The 16,809-nt window shown below is 42.0% G+C and overlaps 1 protein-coding gene across 1 annotated transcript in view; it reads right to left on the reverse strand.

The window, feature by feature from the left end:
• Positions 1-16,809, reverse strand: part of ARHGEF4 (Rho guanine nucleotide exchange factor 4) — a 202,503-nt gene that overhangs the window by 117,666 nt on the left and 68,028 nt on the right.

The raw sequence follows: 16,809 nt of genomic DNA on the forward strand, positions 1-16,809 counted from the left end.
TGGACGCCTCTTTAACCAGGTTTTGATAACAGTCATTCCAGAACGACCAGCACATTTCAAAATCTGAAACCTGAGATACTGAACAATGCAAGACATTTCTAAAAAAATAAACAAAGTAAACCACAAGTGAATGACAGCTGTCAAACTAGAACACAAGGTCCCCTGGCCTGAGTTGCATGTCACCTCCACCAGGGTGTTTTGTCACAGAGGAAGTGTGAGCCCTCATATGAGAAGCCGAATTCCCAGTCACATCAAAGGATATGTCACAGAGTTTCTGATTCTAGACTCCAAAACATGGAGGGTAAAGCAGAAAGAGGAAGGCACTAGGGTTATTTTCAAAAGGGAGTCTCAATAAGATTTTCTTGACAGAAGAAGGAAAATACAAATTGCATGGAGGAGGGAGGGGGAGGATTCAGTCCTTCAAACCAAGTCCAAAAATCCATTTCACACCATTAAACCTAACCAAATTGCATGACAGTGGCAAAATGAGTCATGTAACCAGCAGAGCATTGTGCCCTTTACTGTGTGCAATCAGTGATACATGTAATTGAAGTCTTTTAATAATGTTAAATCCCACTATCACCAGGCCAGAAATGACCAGCATTAATGCAGCACAGACTGGCATTTCACACAATGATGGAGCAGCACAAACTGGGAGCAGTTGGCTCCCACAGCAGCGCGTACAGCAGCAGTTGCTCAGCACTGACAGCTCTGCCTCTTCAACAGTGTTCTGAACACAAATTTACAGATGGCAATAAACTGTGATACAAGCTCTTCAGGCAAGTAAGAACAAAGTAATGAAGATGCCTAACAGCCCCCAAGGATAATTATGAATTAAATTACAAAAAGATTAGGGCAGAGATCCCATACAGTCCATATATCATTCCAAACATAGCTATATCAGCATATTTGTACTGTGACCCCTCACAAATTCATAATTTGTTTTTAATGGGTATTATACAAAATTACGCAATTAAAGCTGGAGCAGAACCCCCACAAATGCCTCCATACCTCATGGGAAATGAGGAAACAAATTCTAGGTCTGAAGGGCACCAATTAATGTCAAACAGTGGTCCTGGACCAGGCCAAGGACTGAAAAAGTGCCCCCAGTGCTGTTAGGGGGAAGAGTGGGTGTCAGGATTAGCCTGGAGGGGACTGCTCCACCAGATGTGCCCTGGGATGGAGAGGAAACAGAAGTTTCAGTTCCTGAAGAGTGATTCTGTTGTTAGGAGCAGTTCTGAACCTTCAGACTGATTCTGCTCTGTGCACAAATGGCAGTTCAACAGGCACTCTGAAAGACACTAGAAATGAAATCCTCTGCAGGCAGTGAGAGAAGTGCTCTTTAACCACTGAATGATGACATTTTACTTGCAAAACATATTCAATTTTAGATGCAGGACACAAACGTTTGCATCTCAACTGCACAGGAGGAAACAACATTCACAGATGGATAAGAAAAGCAGAACTTACCCAGGAGGTTCTTGCTTCAGTCAGTGCAGATATGTACAGGCATGCAAAACTAACCTTGGCACTAAGTCACTTCACGGTTTGGTGACACAGTTGTTTTGTTAATCATCTATACACAGCAATAGCACTATTTGCAGGGCACTCCATTCTTAAGCTGTAACTTTTTTATATGCAAAACCATTCATATATAAAGCCACTAAAATACCTTAACTCCCTTTTCAACAACAGATGGATGAGCTTTATATTGTTCCAAAACAGTGCCACTACTTTTTGCTGGAAAAAGATCTCAAAGCCATTTCTGTTATTTATGAGAACTTGCACTACACTAACAGCCAGCAGAATGAGGAAACAACATGCAGACACCCTCTGCATAAGTGTCTTGCTCTAGTTGTATTTAGTGCCTTCACTGGAAAGGCTCCAAATGGTTAAGCAATTCCAAAATCAGCAGGACTACGTGAGCAATTGCATAAAGGCTCTGGCAGCCACCATCACTTGAGGCTGTAGTGCCAGATGAGGCAAGAGGGAGAGGGGGTGAAATCAATGGCAAAACAATGCACAGAATCAGTGAAATATCGAAACATCATAACAGCATCATAACTGCCAAAAACTCAGTGTGTTTTCCTCTCCTGCCAGCTTGAGTGACTGTGCTCTGTTTCTGTTCGGCAAGTGCTTTGACACAACAGCCCCATAACCTGGCCCTTGAGGTAAACCTGGGCCTCCATCATGATGCTGTCTCATGACACTTGCTAAGTACAGGACAGCATCAGCAGAAAAATGGCACAAGCAAGGGGCCTGCGCACTCCACGTAGCTTCTCTAGCCCAAAGCCAAAAACCTTATCTCCCTCCTTTGACGTTAACACTCCTGCTACCACACACAGGTCAGCACAAGTGTTGGCCAAGATCAAACATGTTGGCCAAGGCGCAGCAGTTTCCAGTAGCAATGTGTAATCTGGGTGCCATCTAGAGGTTGCGACGAGATGCCTGCACATAGAAATACTCCATTCGATAAATACCAGCTGCATTCCAGCCTCTTTCTGTGCTGCAGGTCAAGTGTCTCACAAACAAATTCCTCAGCATGGCTTTAGTTCCAGCCAGATAAGGACTGCCTGGCAGACGCAGAGGCATGAAGATTTATTGTGTTCAGTAGAAGATAAGTATGCAGGATACGTCATTTGTACAACAGGATTGCAAAAATCTGAAAAGTTCATGCCTCCTTGTATTTGTGGTTTATTTCTTCCGTTAAGTTTTACAAACTGCAGTTTGCATCAGAAATACATTTTTATCAATGCAGAGGTATCAGGTACAACTGTTGTGGAAATATTTATAGATTTATTCTCACAAGTACATTAAAAACTGACACCTTATTTCTACCAAAAGAAATCCTATACTAACTATGTAGGTTCATTTTTTACATGTAAAGTTTAAACTGTATGAATAATTAATATTGTTACTGTTCTGAAAAATAAAAATAAATTTTTTTGGTCAACACAACAACATGTCAGATAAAATCTGGAATGTAAACAACTAAATTTCAGACTCAACCAGCTTCCCTGCTCTTTGAACCAACCTGCATTAAGTGCTTTGCAGTGCTCCCTCTGCTGGCAAATTTAAAAGGGAATATATTACTTCATTGTACTTCTGCCTTCAACGCATGAAAGTTTATATTGTTAGGTTTCTGATTCTCTTTTAATGAAAACAGGGGTATATTTTGTTTGCCTTGTAGTAACAAGTCGATAATCTTCCTCCTTGCCCCCTTCATTTTTTGTGCTGAAATCAAAATTCAGCTTGCTTGGCCAAAGGGAAGCTCTTGCCTCAGAGTGACGCAGGCAAATGTACATCTGCCTCTAAATGTTACCATGGATCTTTCTCTAAGGCAGATGTGTTTAAATGAGGTTGAAGCTGTCTGGCAGAACCAACACACAGCTCCGAACAGAACAAAACTCCAACCCAGAAACTGTGTGCATCCTCCTCCAAAGACAGGGCCCATGCTGAACTCTTTTGCTCTGCACATACCAGGGGGCTCCAAGGACTAACATCCTACTGGTGGAAGTTTGTATGCTCTTTAAAAGATCATTTTGATCTACTACTCTCTGCTAAACAAAGACAGCACTCCCAGTTAGTTTAAGGACATGCTTGTACACTTTGCTGAGTGGGAACCTTCAGGATTCCTGGTGAAAAAGTGGAGACTTCTGCTCCAGAAGACCAGGCAGAGAGTGCAGTGGTCGTTTGTCCTTCCACTGTAAACTTGCTGCAATCACTTTTTTGTGAGTACATTTTAGCACAGACATATTTACTTTTTTCAAGTTCAATGCTTTTTTCCAGAAGCCATTTTGTTTTCTTAAGTGCCTTTGCGAATGCTGAATCAGAGGAGAAGAAGGACAGCAAATACTTTAAAGACAGGGCAAACTCCTCCAAAGAAGAACGCTATTGGAAAAAAGACTCCATTAAAGACAAAAGAGTGGTTCAAGAAATCCTAAGTGTATGTGTGCACAAGACATCCACTGATGTTCCCTCTGTGACCAGCAATTCAGTGTTCTAGTATGGGACTGCAATGAAGCTGGAAGTCAAGTGCAAAGTCATGAGGCACATGGCTTGTTTTTCTTTCAATCTAATCACTCTGCCCATTTTTAGAACCACAGGCTTGCTTTGTTTAATCAAGAAAATCAGTCAGCAGACAGTTATAATTCAGACTGTTGATTAAAATAGCACTTTGAAGGGAAGGGCCTATACAAAGTCTGGGAGATACAAGGCAGTAACTGATACAAAATCTTGCCTTTCTTGACCTCCTCCCACCATTGCTGGAAACATCATCACATATTGCCCAATACACTCAGCCACTGCATCTCCCCCTTGATTATGTTGTTTGCTTTTGAACAAATATATCTGTGGTCTTGCTGCTCCTTTTCATCAGCCCTGTTGCGATGTTATTACACCAAACACCCTTCCTTTGGCACGTCATAGTGCTGAGTTCCTCGATGCTCCAAAGCCTATGACCTGATTGTGCTAAGTGCTGGATAAACATGGTGAGCGTGTCTGTCCCACAGTGTTTCTAGTCTAATTATGTAAGACAAAGGGAGGAAAATGAGAAGATGGAGGAAGCACTATCTTCATTTTACAGATTCAGAGTAAATGACCCACTCAAGTCATACCAGAGCACATGTAGTGGAGCCAGGAACTCAACCATCTCAACCTCCACTCATTATTTTTATCTTTTAATTTCTCTGTTGAGTCTAATGCCTCTCTGCGGATTGAGGTCTCCCCATACAGACTACTATGTAAACAGAGGAGGAAACCTCAAGTGCAGTAAGGAAAGAGACATGACTAAAACGTATGTGTATATATCAGCTGGAGACTCACAGGGTTTACAGAACAGAAATGCACCTAACACATTTGTAAACTGTTTCTTACTGCATGTTAAGGAGGAATGGCCTCAAAGAGAAGGCAGAAGCAAGATGGCCATCAAGGGGAAGAAAATATGCAGGAAGAAAGAATGAATATAGAGGCAAAGTATAGTAGTTTCTTCTGTATCTCTGGGATGAGTTTAATGGGGCTCAATGGGATACCCAGTTAAACATGCACCCCTATCATGAGATATGAATAATAAAAGCATTATTCTTTCATATGTCTCAGTCTGACTTGTCATTACTAACTGCACAACTTTAAGTAAGAGCTTTGCTAGCAAAGTCAGCCTGGTCTTTGATGGTCAGATGCCTTTTTTTCCTCCTTTTCTTGCCATTGCCCTACATCTTCAAGTTAACTCCTGGTCTATATCATTCCATATGCACAAAATACACGAGGATTTCCTCTCCCCAACTACCCCTACTGACCTTGAGTAGTTGCTTCTTACACAGTTGTCCTGAATGGTATAACCTGGCCTCCGGACTCTTGCTAATGTTACACAAACAGAAACTCAGTTGGCAGGCTCTGCAGCCAAAGGCAGCTCTCACAAGCAGACTGCACCAGGTCTGGAGCCAGCAGTCAAATGAGGAACATGGGAAGGATGATTTTCAGACATGGGACAAGGACAGGCTAGGTCTGGTTCGTGAGTTCGGGAAGTGAACTGAATCCAGCACAACTCTGCATCCTCACCTCTTATTTTAGTTTAGTTTTTGAGGGTGACATGAGATATTCCAGCGGCAAAAATCTGCTCACTCCCTTCCTCCTCTCTCCACAGTGGCTGAGAAAACTTCTGGATGAGCTTTTAAAAGCAGATAAGATCAAATAACATGCTAATCTGTATAAAATGACAACTTTCAAGAAGAATTTAGCTAGCAACACTGTTGCAGAGAACGGATGAAGTTGTGCCATTTGCAAAGACCTTGTTTGCTCACTGTTTCCAATTCTGCTCCCACATAACAGAAAGCAGAAGAGCTATTTACAGGTATGTTAACTCCTTCACTATAGGCACAGAACTGCATCAGTGCTAGGCCTGATCTGCAGCTGAAACACATGATCAGGGTGCACCGGTCCTATTCAAGCTCCAACCCTTCCTCCATCCCCACGGCACACTGTGAGAAGGAGCGCGCCTCGTGTGTTGAGTGCCTGCCAGGCTTTCAGACCTGGACTGAAGCTGAAGTGAACAGCATGCTGTTACATGTGGGTGCAAGCCAGTCAGCTGGTGGGGGTTTAGAAGTGATTCAGGTGCCTCTTTTGGTGTAGGTACTCGGTATCCTGTTTAATACCTTACTTCTTCGACCTTGGATACCTGATTTCAGCCACGTTCTTCCTATGTAAAATGATGGTAACACCTCCACACCTCAGAGCTGCACTGTAAATACAAGACTAAGGGGAATTAAATGTCCTGACTCATGAGATGAACTGAGGTCATGTAAGCCCTGCCTTTTATTTCCAGATCCACAAAGGTTGTATGAATCTGTGACTAAAATGCCCCCTTCTCTCTCTGAGATCCTGCCCATTCTCAGGAACCTTTCATCCCAGTGATGATTTCATTTTATGTCACTTGATTTGATTTAGATTAGATATACATGGAAGAGTTAGCATAACTACCAACTGTGCTTTTGCCACAAGACTCCTACCTCATTCATGTAGTTGGCTTCCAGCGATTTTCTGACACTCCCAACAGTACACATGGCTAAAACAACAGATACAGTAGTTACAGTAGCATGGGGAACCTTACCTGGGCACAGGTAAGGCCTCAGCTGGAACCTTCAAGAAAATTTGATTTGTATCCCATGTTGGGATACATGGAGCAAGTGGCAATAATAATAATAATAATTGAAAAATTTTTTAAATAAAAACATTTATCTAGTATGAATAAGCTAAGAGGAAAGATTGAAAGTACAGTACGGAGTTCAGAGAGCATACAATGTGAAAAGACTCCTTAAGTACTGCCATAGGGTGGTAACCATCCCTCCAAATGTATGACAGATAAAACAAGATTTAAGGGATTTAAATAGAAGCAGAAAGACTGAAGTTTAGAGAAGCAAAAAACCCACCAACAGTATGGATAATAAAAAACTGGTATGGATTGCCTACGGGATAGCACAGAGTCACCATCACTTTCTGACTTTAAGGACAGTTTAGATACACATCTGACAGGAATGACACAGGTAATGCTGATCTCCAGTGGAAGGACAGATGAGAAGACCTTTTTTTTGGCTCCTTGTAGCCCTCTAATTCAGTAATTATTAACTTGTAGGTGCTTATTCAGTTTTACTGCGATACACAAGCCCAAGGGGATATGCCATTTTAACACTGAGGTGACACAGAAGAGCAGTCATAAGAAAAGAATTCCTGTAGCAACCCAGATCTACAAGAAACCTGTGTTGCTCTGTGCAGCTACAGGCAACCACATATTGGATGCAGAGCTCAGAAAGGGCCCAAAAATGTCCACTGAAGAGATGAGTGGTCTAGAATGAATGACATATGAGAAAAGACTGAAAGACATTGCTTAGCCTAGAAAAGACCTCAAACTGTAAGATGGCACATACCACTCAGTCCTTTACCACTTCATTTTTTTTATTTCAAGCCTCAAAACTGCAATATGATAAAGAAGACAGCAAAAGACAGAAGTTGTCCACATCCTAGGTCCTTTGGCACAATCTACCCTACAATCTCAGTTGCGCCTCTATCTCATGGGAAAACAGACAGCATGGTGAAGATTCTTCCAATGGCTGAGCGCGTTATATATCCCTAATGAGCAGGACCAATTACATCTATTCAGTTCTTCAGATGGAGGGACTGCTCCTTGGTCTGTCATACATGTCTGCTGCCCCAAAAAAGCGTTAACTTCTAGAATACGTCACTCATTAGTTCAGTGGGAAGGATCCAGTTTTCCATACTGTAAGGAAAGAGAGAAGGCTGGAGGAGGTGGGAGAAGCTGTGATAAATCACCACACACAATTTCTCCAACTTGGCAATGTGCAGAAAGGAGAAAAAGGTCTTGCAGAAGAAAATCCAGGGCAGCAGGGCTGTGAGCAGGACTAGGTGTGTTTATACCAAGTCATTCATTCCTCAGGTGTGTTCCCAGGCTCCCAAACTGGCCTGTATATCTGCCTAGGTATTAGCAAATTCCCACTCCATGTAAGAGGGATTATGGAGTCAGTGGTGAGCAAGATCCAGTCACTCCATCCATACCACAATTTCTCATTTAGCCAGTGCTAACTTGAATACACAGAAAGACCTGGAAGCTTATTAGTTCAAACAAAGAGACGTGCATTTTAAGCTGAAATCCAGCTTTCAGCACTGGAGAATCAGGAACATAGCCTCCAACCTAGTGATTTTGCTTGGCCCAGCACTGACTTAGAACCATCACCAGATCATAAAAAATCTTGCAAAAGTTGTGTTTCATTTGATACCGTGTTAAGATCAGTTCAAGAAAAACTGCACACAGACCTGCATGAACATCCAAAAAGCTGTAAACTTCAGTTAACAAAACAAAGCTCAACTTTGCTCTTAACCACAAAGATCAAGTAACATTTAAAAGGAAACAAAAAAATGCAAATCATACATTTCCAAGGCTTTGAAGATCCGGCTGGCACTACTCAAGGTCACACTGCTTCTCAGTACAGTTCATTTCTCTTTACTCAGCCCTTTCATTTGCTTTAATGCTGAACATGCAAAGAGCACCAGACATTTTTAACCCTCAATCATTTTTTTTCATTACCTGTCAAGAATAGCACTAACAATGGGCATTAAATGTACAATATTCAATTGTTCAGGACAGCCTAAACTTTTAATTACATCATGGTAGACAATCATAAATAATTGCCTTAGGGAAGACAGGACAGCTGCGAGGGAATGCAGCTTTTCTGCTTAGCTCATGGCACAGAACTGAGCAAGGACAAACCAAACAGCACAGGGAGAGACACCTTAAAACCACTCACAAATCGTATTGACCCCTAGTCTTTAAAAGGGAGGCTACTTCAGCCTGCTTCTGTGCAGCCCAGTGATAATCACTTTGTTTGAAAAGAGCCCAATTTCACATAGACCACGCTTTGAGTTCTCTTATTTTACTATCACTCCTGCTAACAACTGTCCTTCAATCTGGCTCCATCAGGTTTCTTTATCATTGTTTCCCTTCTTCCCAACCCTGTTATTAACTTATAGAAATAAATAATTCCACTGACCTACCAGAGGGAAATCAAGTATCGGGTGACTGTCAGTATCAAAGATGTTATATGTCTTTTCATGAAAAAGGAAAAAAATACAACCAACCAAACCAGCCTATCTTCTGCCACTATATAGAGGTAGGAAGTTTAGACTAAAATGGAGCAGAATACTGTGGACAGAGATACATTACAGCAGAACTTCTATGACTCAGTCTTACTTCACAGGTACCTCCAGGTATGGACTAAAATCTATTATGCCCATTGGCCTGTCCCCTCCTTATATGTCATTATTTATGACCTCTGTTTACAGATATATCTATAAATCCGATGCTTTATCACACAATCATTATATTCCAAAGCACAATGGCTATGGAGCAGTGGAGGTTTCCACAAATCTTAGCTCTTACAGAAATGAGCTCTGTTCCTATGTGTTATAAAGGGTTAAGACTTTCTTCAAGCAGTAGACAGCCTCCTCCAGTGTCAAGTTCAAAACTCCATTAATAAGATTATATCTCTACCAGCTTTTTTGTAGAAGCCTCCAGCCAACACATCGATACACCAGAACCTGTGCAGACACCACTTTCACCAATTGTTAAGACCTCACCAAAAGCCTTCATGCAAGATTTAAGTCTTGTGGAAGATAAAAAGCAAAAGTCATAGTACGTAACACCATGCAGCCAATACTTTCATTCCAGGGAGGGAAGGTTTTTATTTAAGCATTCAAGTACTGTAGGACTGCAGTTGGGATTCTGTATAAGCAACAGACCCACAGTTTGAACAACCTGGTCCCAGGTGCCCTTGTTTAGTTTTCTGCCACTCTTTCCCAGTCACTTTGCAATCAACAGCCTACCTGGAACTTCCTGGCTCTCCCATGGTTTGTATTTGAAGTGGTGGGACATCTCAGTTGCCAGTCCAACTGCTGCCTCCCCATAACCAGTGCAGATGACACCGGGCTGTGACAAGATGGGATAAACTGATTTTGCTTCTCTTGGTCATATTTTGTTGTCAGGTCCAGGGATTTCTTTTGTCCCCAGCAGTACCACTGATTAGAGCAATTCTCATTTCTTATCTTCCACATTCTAGTACTGCCGCTCCAGCTCTCCCACTGCTTTGTCAGAACTGAAATAAACCTGGGGCAAGTTTTCTGCAACGCTCTCTCCATCTGTGATCCCAGCTCCACTGCCCGGGCCAGAGTCAAGCTACCAAGCTGCATCAAGAGCTCCTCCCGAATTCGCCAGTCTGCTGCTTTGTCAATGAGCTGATCCAGGATCAGCTCTTCCTGCCAACACCCAAAAGCACAGGCTGATGCCAATTCTTGCAGTGCCAAAGCAAAGGCTGTAAAAGTTTCACCTGGCAGTTGTGCCCGCTGCCTGAACTGGAACCTCTGTAGCACCGCGCTCTTTCCGGGCTTAATGGGCCCTGAAAGCTTCTTCATTGTTTCTTCAAAGGAAGCAGCTGAAACCAGGGTTGCAAAAATCCTCTGATCTTTCACGTCCAAATAATGGAGAATAGTCCTCAAGGACCCTTCAGGTGTCACTCATCTGTATCAGCCAAATCTCACAATCAGCCACTGACACCTGGGGCCTGAGAGATTTCACAGTTCCAGTAATATGTAGCATATAAACGAGCAGCCAGATGCAACCGGAATGTCCCAGTCTTCACTGCCAACACTGCACGGGTCAACAGGTATTTGCACCACCTCTGAGCAAGGGCACAGGCGCGTGTCACAAACACTCTGCCTCCTGTCACAGGAAGCAATTTTTTGTCTCCCAAAAGCCTCCTGCCTTCCAGGCCAGGCTGTCTGGTGAGGTGAGAAAGACAGCGCTCCTCCCACAGGCAGGTGAGCGTGAGAGGAGGAAACAGAATGGGAAGGAAACAAGGAGATGGGAAGAGTATCTCCCCCTCTAGGAAATTTTTGTTGCATGCCCTAATACCCTAAACTAAAACTTGTCAAATATTTAATGGGAATCAAATGCAAAATCCGGGTTTAATGGTTTTACACACATTGCTCACAATAATTAACAGCATAACCTTCACCAGCAAAACAACCCCCACATGCCCCCAAGGCGTGTGCAGAAAGAGAGCAGGACTACGGTGGCAAGAAGAGTGCTGAAAGTCAAAGCTGACCTACGTTTGCCTTCACAGATGCAGGCTGTCAGCTCTTTTTTTTGATGTCTAACAATCACGGTCTGTGCCAGAGCCCATTCATCCATTCAAAGGTGACGCTATTTCACTAGCAGTTCCCAGAGAGCAGTATCACAGGCATATAGGAGCAGCAGAACTATAAAAAGATGTTTGTATGGGCAATTTTTCTTCCTGGGGCTGCAGTCTGTGGCTCTCTCCATGTTGCAGCTTTTTTCAGCTATCACATAGCAGGTACAACTGGTAACACAGCTACTGAAAAGTGTGTGTTGTTGAAAACATAATGAGAAAGGAGGAGATGTCTTGCTTGCCCTGGACATTTGTGAGTATGTGTGGTACTAAGAAACAATTTTTAGCCATTTTTCGTATTTTGTTGGCTGGTTGCCGTATCCCAGCCAAACAGACCAGAGAGGTCTATACAGGGATGCAGCAAATCTCTATTATAGGCCAAGAGTATTGCAGTTTTAAGACACCCCTCCTCAACAAACTAGCCAACCCCATTAGTTCAGAAGAACTGATCAATTTTTTGGGGGCTAAAAAAAAAAAGTTCCTGAACAACACACTAGAGAAGCTCACGGGTTTACCTCCATCTGCTCACTGCTCTACCATTTCTCTTTCACAGGAACATGCCAGCTGTTTCACTAAAGCCTTGGTCACACAATAAGTCTGAGTGGAGGTGGAATGCTGAAATACTCAACAAGCTTTTGCATTTTTCAAAGATTTGAAATTTAAGAGGTTTAAAGATTATTGTCCCAACAACTTAATAAAGGAGGATTTAGGTTAATCTGGAGAATCTCGGCCCCATTTTTAGAAGTAAGATTTACCGTACAGAGATTAATGACACAGATTTTGCTTATTTTTATAAGATAACCCTAATCTTTACCCCATGGGCATCATTTTTCTGTCATTCAAAATACTCAGTGTCTACTACTTCTACAAGATTGCCAATTTATTTACAGCGTCAGCTGACTTGAAGGTATTAAGCTAAGAGGAAAAAGGTGAACTTCCCTCAAAAAACCTGCAAAACCAAAAACACTGGAGTGCCTTGAGCTGCTTTGCCTGCACTCCAGAGTACAGTGGGTTGTAGCCACCAGACAGAAAGCAGAGAAAACGGCTGGAGAAGGAAGGACAGGAGAACTGTGCCCAGTGGAGCAAAACACACATCTCAAGCGCTGTGCCTTTGCCTTCCAGGGGTGCTGCCGCAGAAACACTGAGGACAGACACAGGAGTCTAGTCTGTAGCACAACAGTTTAGGAAGGGCACCGAGGCCAGAACTAACCTGGCAGGATGTAGGTCTAACACACTGGGCCGTGCGTTTCAATTATTCATCAGTACTCGCTGTGTTGGTTTAGTTTCTTCTATTTAATTAAAGGGGCTCTAATTAAAAAGTGAATGTTGTCAAAAGCTATAATAGCAAACAAAAAAGACATGGGAAGAGTCAGGCTGTAGTTAACATACACAAAAGCAATGACAGTGACTTCATTCAGTGCATGGATGGGCAAAAAAAGAATAAATATAATCACAAAGCCTTTTGTCTGAATTCCTGTGAGGTAAAAATCTTAATAGCTCTTTATTCCAGCTGGAGAAAGCTATCAGTGAAATACACTGATAATATCAGATAATGTTAATAGATTGTGAAGTTTCAGCAGCATAACTTTTTAAAAAGTATTTTCCTTAAGTGAAAACTGCTATTCATACAAATTGGAGGAATATAAAGAATTGTTTCCTTTCCTAAAATATTAGATGACATAGAAAACTAATTGTGCAGAAGGAAGGCAGAGAAGATGGACTTTGAATCCTACTGTTACAAATCCATTTCTGGACCGAATGAGACACCATTTAACGTATCAAGAGTCTTCAAACCATGCTTCACGCCATCTCTAGGTTATCACTCCCTTTACCACATAGAGGGCAGGAGCTCAGAGACATTATGTGATTTTCTCTTGACAACAAAGGAAACAAAGCCAGGACAAGGAATTAGGGCTTCAGTGTCCCATGCCCCTTTCTTCAGCAGCTCTACTTCTGGAAATGAGCATACTAGTCAAAAGACAGTCCAAAACTATTGCCATCCAAGCTCTTTATAATCAGCCCAATATCTAACAAAACCCTATTAAAAAATTCTCTGACTGAAGAAGACCCTGAGCTACAATTTGTTGGCAGCTGAAAGAATGCTCAGGGGAAGTCTTACTATAAGTCTGCTATATTTTTATGCTTTTTCCTGGACACCTTATTTTGATCACTTAAAGAGACAGGATATTGAGCTAAACATAATAGACTACAGATCCATTGGGCCACTGTGGCCATTCTTATCTTCCCCCTTCACAAAGAAGAAAACAAGTCCAAACAGGATGATGCCAAAAAGTGACCTCTTTCATGAAATTTCGAGATGAATTTTTAAACATAGAGACCTGAATCTTGATGTCTTCTTTGGAAAACTTGCCTGTAAGAATCAGTTTTCAAGGCCTTTTGCTGTGAACAGTGGAAAGTCACAGCAATCAGGTTGGGTTAAGAGTACACTGTAGAGTGACCTTGTGTATTTCAGTTAAAACTACACCAGCTCTTGAAATCAAGAGTTCTTACCCTCTGCAAGGTAGTGGATCAAACACACACCATCTGCTACAAGAGGTTCATATTCTCATGAAGACACCCAAAATGCCTAGTAGATCAATTCACTGCTACTTAGCTGTTAGGAAGTTTGCTCCTTCTCAAGGTTTTAATTATCTTATTGAGAGTTCTGTGTTCAAAGTCCACAGGAATGTCAGGGTATTTGCCAAGGAAAAGCAGAGCACCCCATCTGCTATCTAACAGGAGAAAACAGATGTGGACATGGCTTGTTTAGAGACAGGAGTTCAGCAAAGGAGACACTTCTGTGAGCCCCAAAACAGCAACTGCGCTGGTGATTTACAGGGGAAGAGGTGAAAGGGAAAGAAGATAGATTTAACTGAACCACGGAGAGCTCCTTTGGAAAACCATCCTTCTAAGAGCTACGCCTACAATGCAGGCAAGTTGCGTCAATGAGGCACAGGCACTGACTGCACAGTTCTGCTCCATGCCATAGAGCACATGAGTGGCATGGAAAGGGAAGCTCTGGGTGTGCTCGGTGTTCCCTTGGGCGGGCAGGATGCCACTTGTACAGGAAACTGTTAATCCGATGGATACAAGTGATAATACTTCCCATCATTCACGCAGGCATATCACTGCCAACAGCTCTTCAGTGTGAAGAGCAGCATTCTGAGTCAAGAGAAATGGTATTTGCATTCAGGACACTTACACAGGCTCTACTCATCAACAGTATAACATGGATGAAGTATAAAGAGCTGGCTACACCCTTAAGCTTCCATTTAGTATGGCTTAATTGTTAGGACATGACTAAACCACATGATGCCCCATCACGATAAGAACCCTGGTGGCAGAGAAATATGCCAAAAAACTTTGGGTACGATTAAAAATTATGCACAAATGTCATTCAGAAACTTCTTGTCTACAAACCATGATACCACAAGACAAACCTGAGCAGGCAGATCAGATATTCCTGCTTTCCATGACACTCCAGACTCTGCTGTCTTGGGAATATAAGGAACCAGCTTGAATGGCAGACATGATGTCTTAGTCAAGTTCTTGCTTTCTGTAACTATTACTTCACTCCACATTGGTGTGACTGAACCTGAGTTTTCAACACTAATTATAGCTGTCTTGTTTAAGAAGTCTTTTCTCTGTCATTGCCCACCTGCTTCTCAGAGACTGCCTGTGTTATTTCAGAGGAGGGACTGCACACTTTCTCACGTACTAGGAAACATCACATTTGTACTAGAAATACCAGAAACACAGAATAGTGCATCACTTGCAATACTTGCTGCCACTGATTAAAAGCAAGAACATTGCTGTTTCTTTACCCTCCCTGTAAATAAGGCACTGGATTTTACAAGTTTGTGGTAGAAAACTGAAGAACAAAACCTTTTCTTTAAAAGATTTCAAATTCTATGGTGCCTGACCATACTAAACAAGGCTCATAACATGATCAGGCCAGGCATATAGACTGTCTCTGGATGTTCTATTGACTGAAAACCACATACTAGCTTGTACATCTACAGAATTTTGTAGATAGGAAAATTTTCAAGTAGATATGTTTATCACTGCACATTTCATTAATAAATTTGCATTTCTTTTTAAATTCATGTCTTCTCTCCTCTTTCATCATCCTCTTTATTTCACCTGCCTTCCCCATTTCAGCAAATTCATTTTGAGAGGTGGATTTCAACATCATTTGGAGTTTGTCACAGATTGTATCCTCAGTTGCTGTGGTTGTAAACTGCACATTTGTACAGGCTGGCCCTAGTGGGAGCAGCATTTCTCCAGTTCTTCCCCAGTACTCCCAGGTAAATGATGCAGCCTCATACCTATGGAAGTCTATCCTTCAAGAAGGTTGGCTGGGGAGTGTGCTCTTCACTTTGACCACTATTGAAGGACATTTGGATCTCAATGGCTTAGCAAAACACTGCTGAAATAATCCTGACCACATCTCCTGGTCTTTTGTCTTCTGCAGGAGAGCAATGAGGCACCAAAGTTGCTGAGATATTGCCCATCTTGCTTGCTGGATTAACTACTCAATAATTATAGAAGCCACCATATGGGTTTTACATCAGCTAAGCCTGTTATTTCAAAAGAAATGTCTCTGCATCTCTGCATTCAGTGCTGGGTAGCCTCGGGGAAGACAGATTCAGTACCAAATGCCACCACATGTAGCCAGCACTCATATACATTTCAGAGCAATGGAGAACAAGATCATGGTCTCCTTTTAGTTTTTATTTCAGGACACAGTGCATGAGTAGTATCTGCAAGATCACTGCCTTTAGGATCCACTCCCAACCAACACTGTTAAAGTTAGGTATCCCTGCTCAGGCATTAAAAAGGTCATCACTGTAAATAGTGTCAGGATTCCACGTGACTCGTAATAGAAAGAGAGGCCTCCCAGTCAAGGAGTCTCAGACAGAAATAATAAAGAGTCTGATTTGCCAAATTCCCCCTCTATTGGACATTAGCTGAAAGAGTTACCACCCTGCAGTTTATTGTTGCTTGCAGTAATGTTCCAGATGGCAGAGAGCCGGGCAGCCTGTTTTATCAGTTGTATCAGGCTCTACAATTAGACAGACTTCGAGGTCAGTTAAACTTTCTGAACACCAAACAAAGAGTGCTGTACAGCCACAAGTTTGTTTCTCTATTGATTACTTTCAAAGCTTGACAAACATCTGCCTTCTTTTCATGGAATGCAGAAAAATGCATGAGGCTTCTCTTGGATGCCATACAAAAATTAATCCAAATATTTCCCCATTCCAGGTTTAAACCTTCAAAAACAGAGCTGTGGGTTTTCACAGATGCTCATTTCAGGGTTCTAAACAAGCAGATCTGTCCTCCAAAGTACAGGCTGTTTCAAAAACATGGACCCAATTTGACATCACAATATCTCTGCAACCATCAACTCTCATCTCGATGTTGTTTGTACGGCAGGTGGAGGGAACATAGAGCATTTATAAAAAGCTTACTAAAACTTGATAACTCATTAAACTTTTCATAAATTTTTGTATAATTGTAACACATAGGGTCTGCCTTTTTGAAATACCCTGTAGTTAAT

The sequence above is a fragment of the Columba livia genome, chromosome 9 (assembly GCF_036013475.1).
Source record: "Columba livia isolate bColLiv1 breed racing homer chromosome 9, bColLiv1.pat.W.v2, whole genome shotgun sequence".
NCBI classification, from domain to species: domain Eukaryota; kingdom Metazoa; phylum Chordata; class Aves; order Columbiformes; family Columbidae; genus Columba; species Columba livia.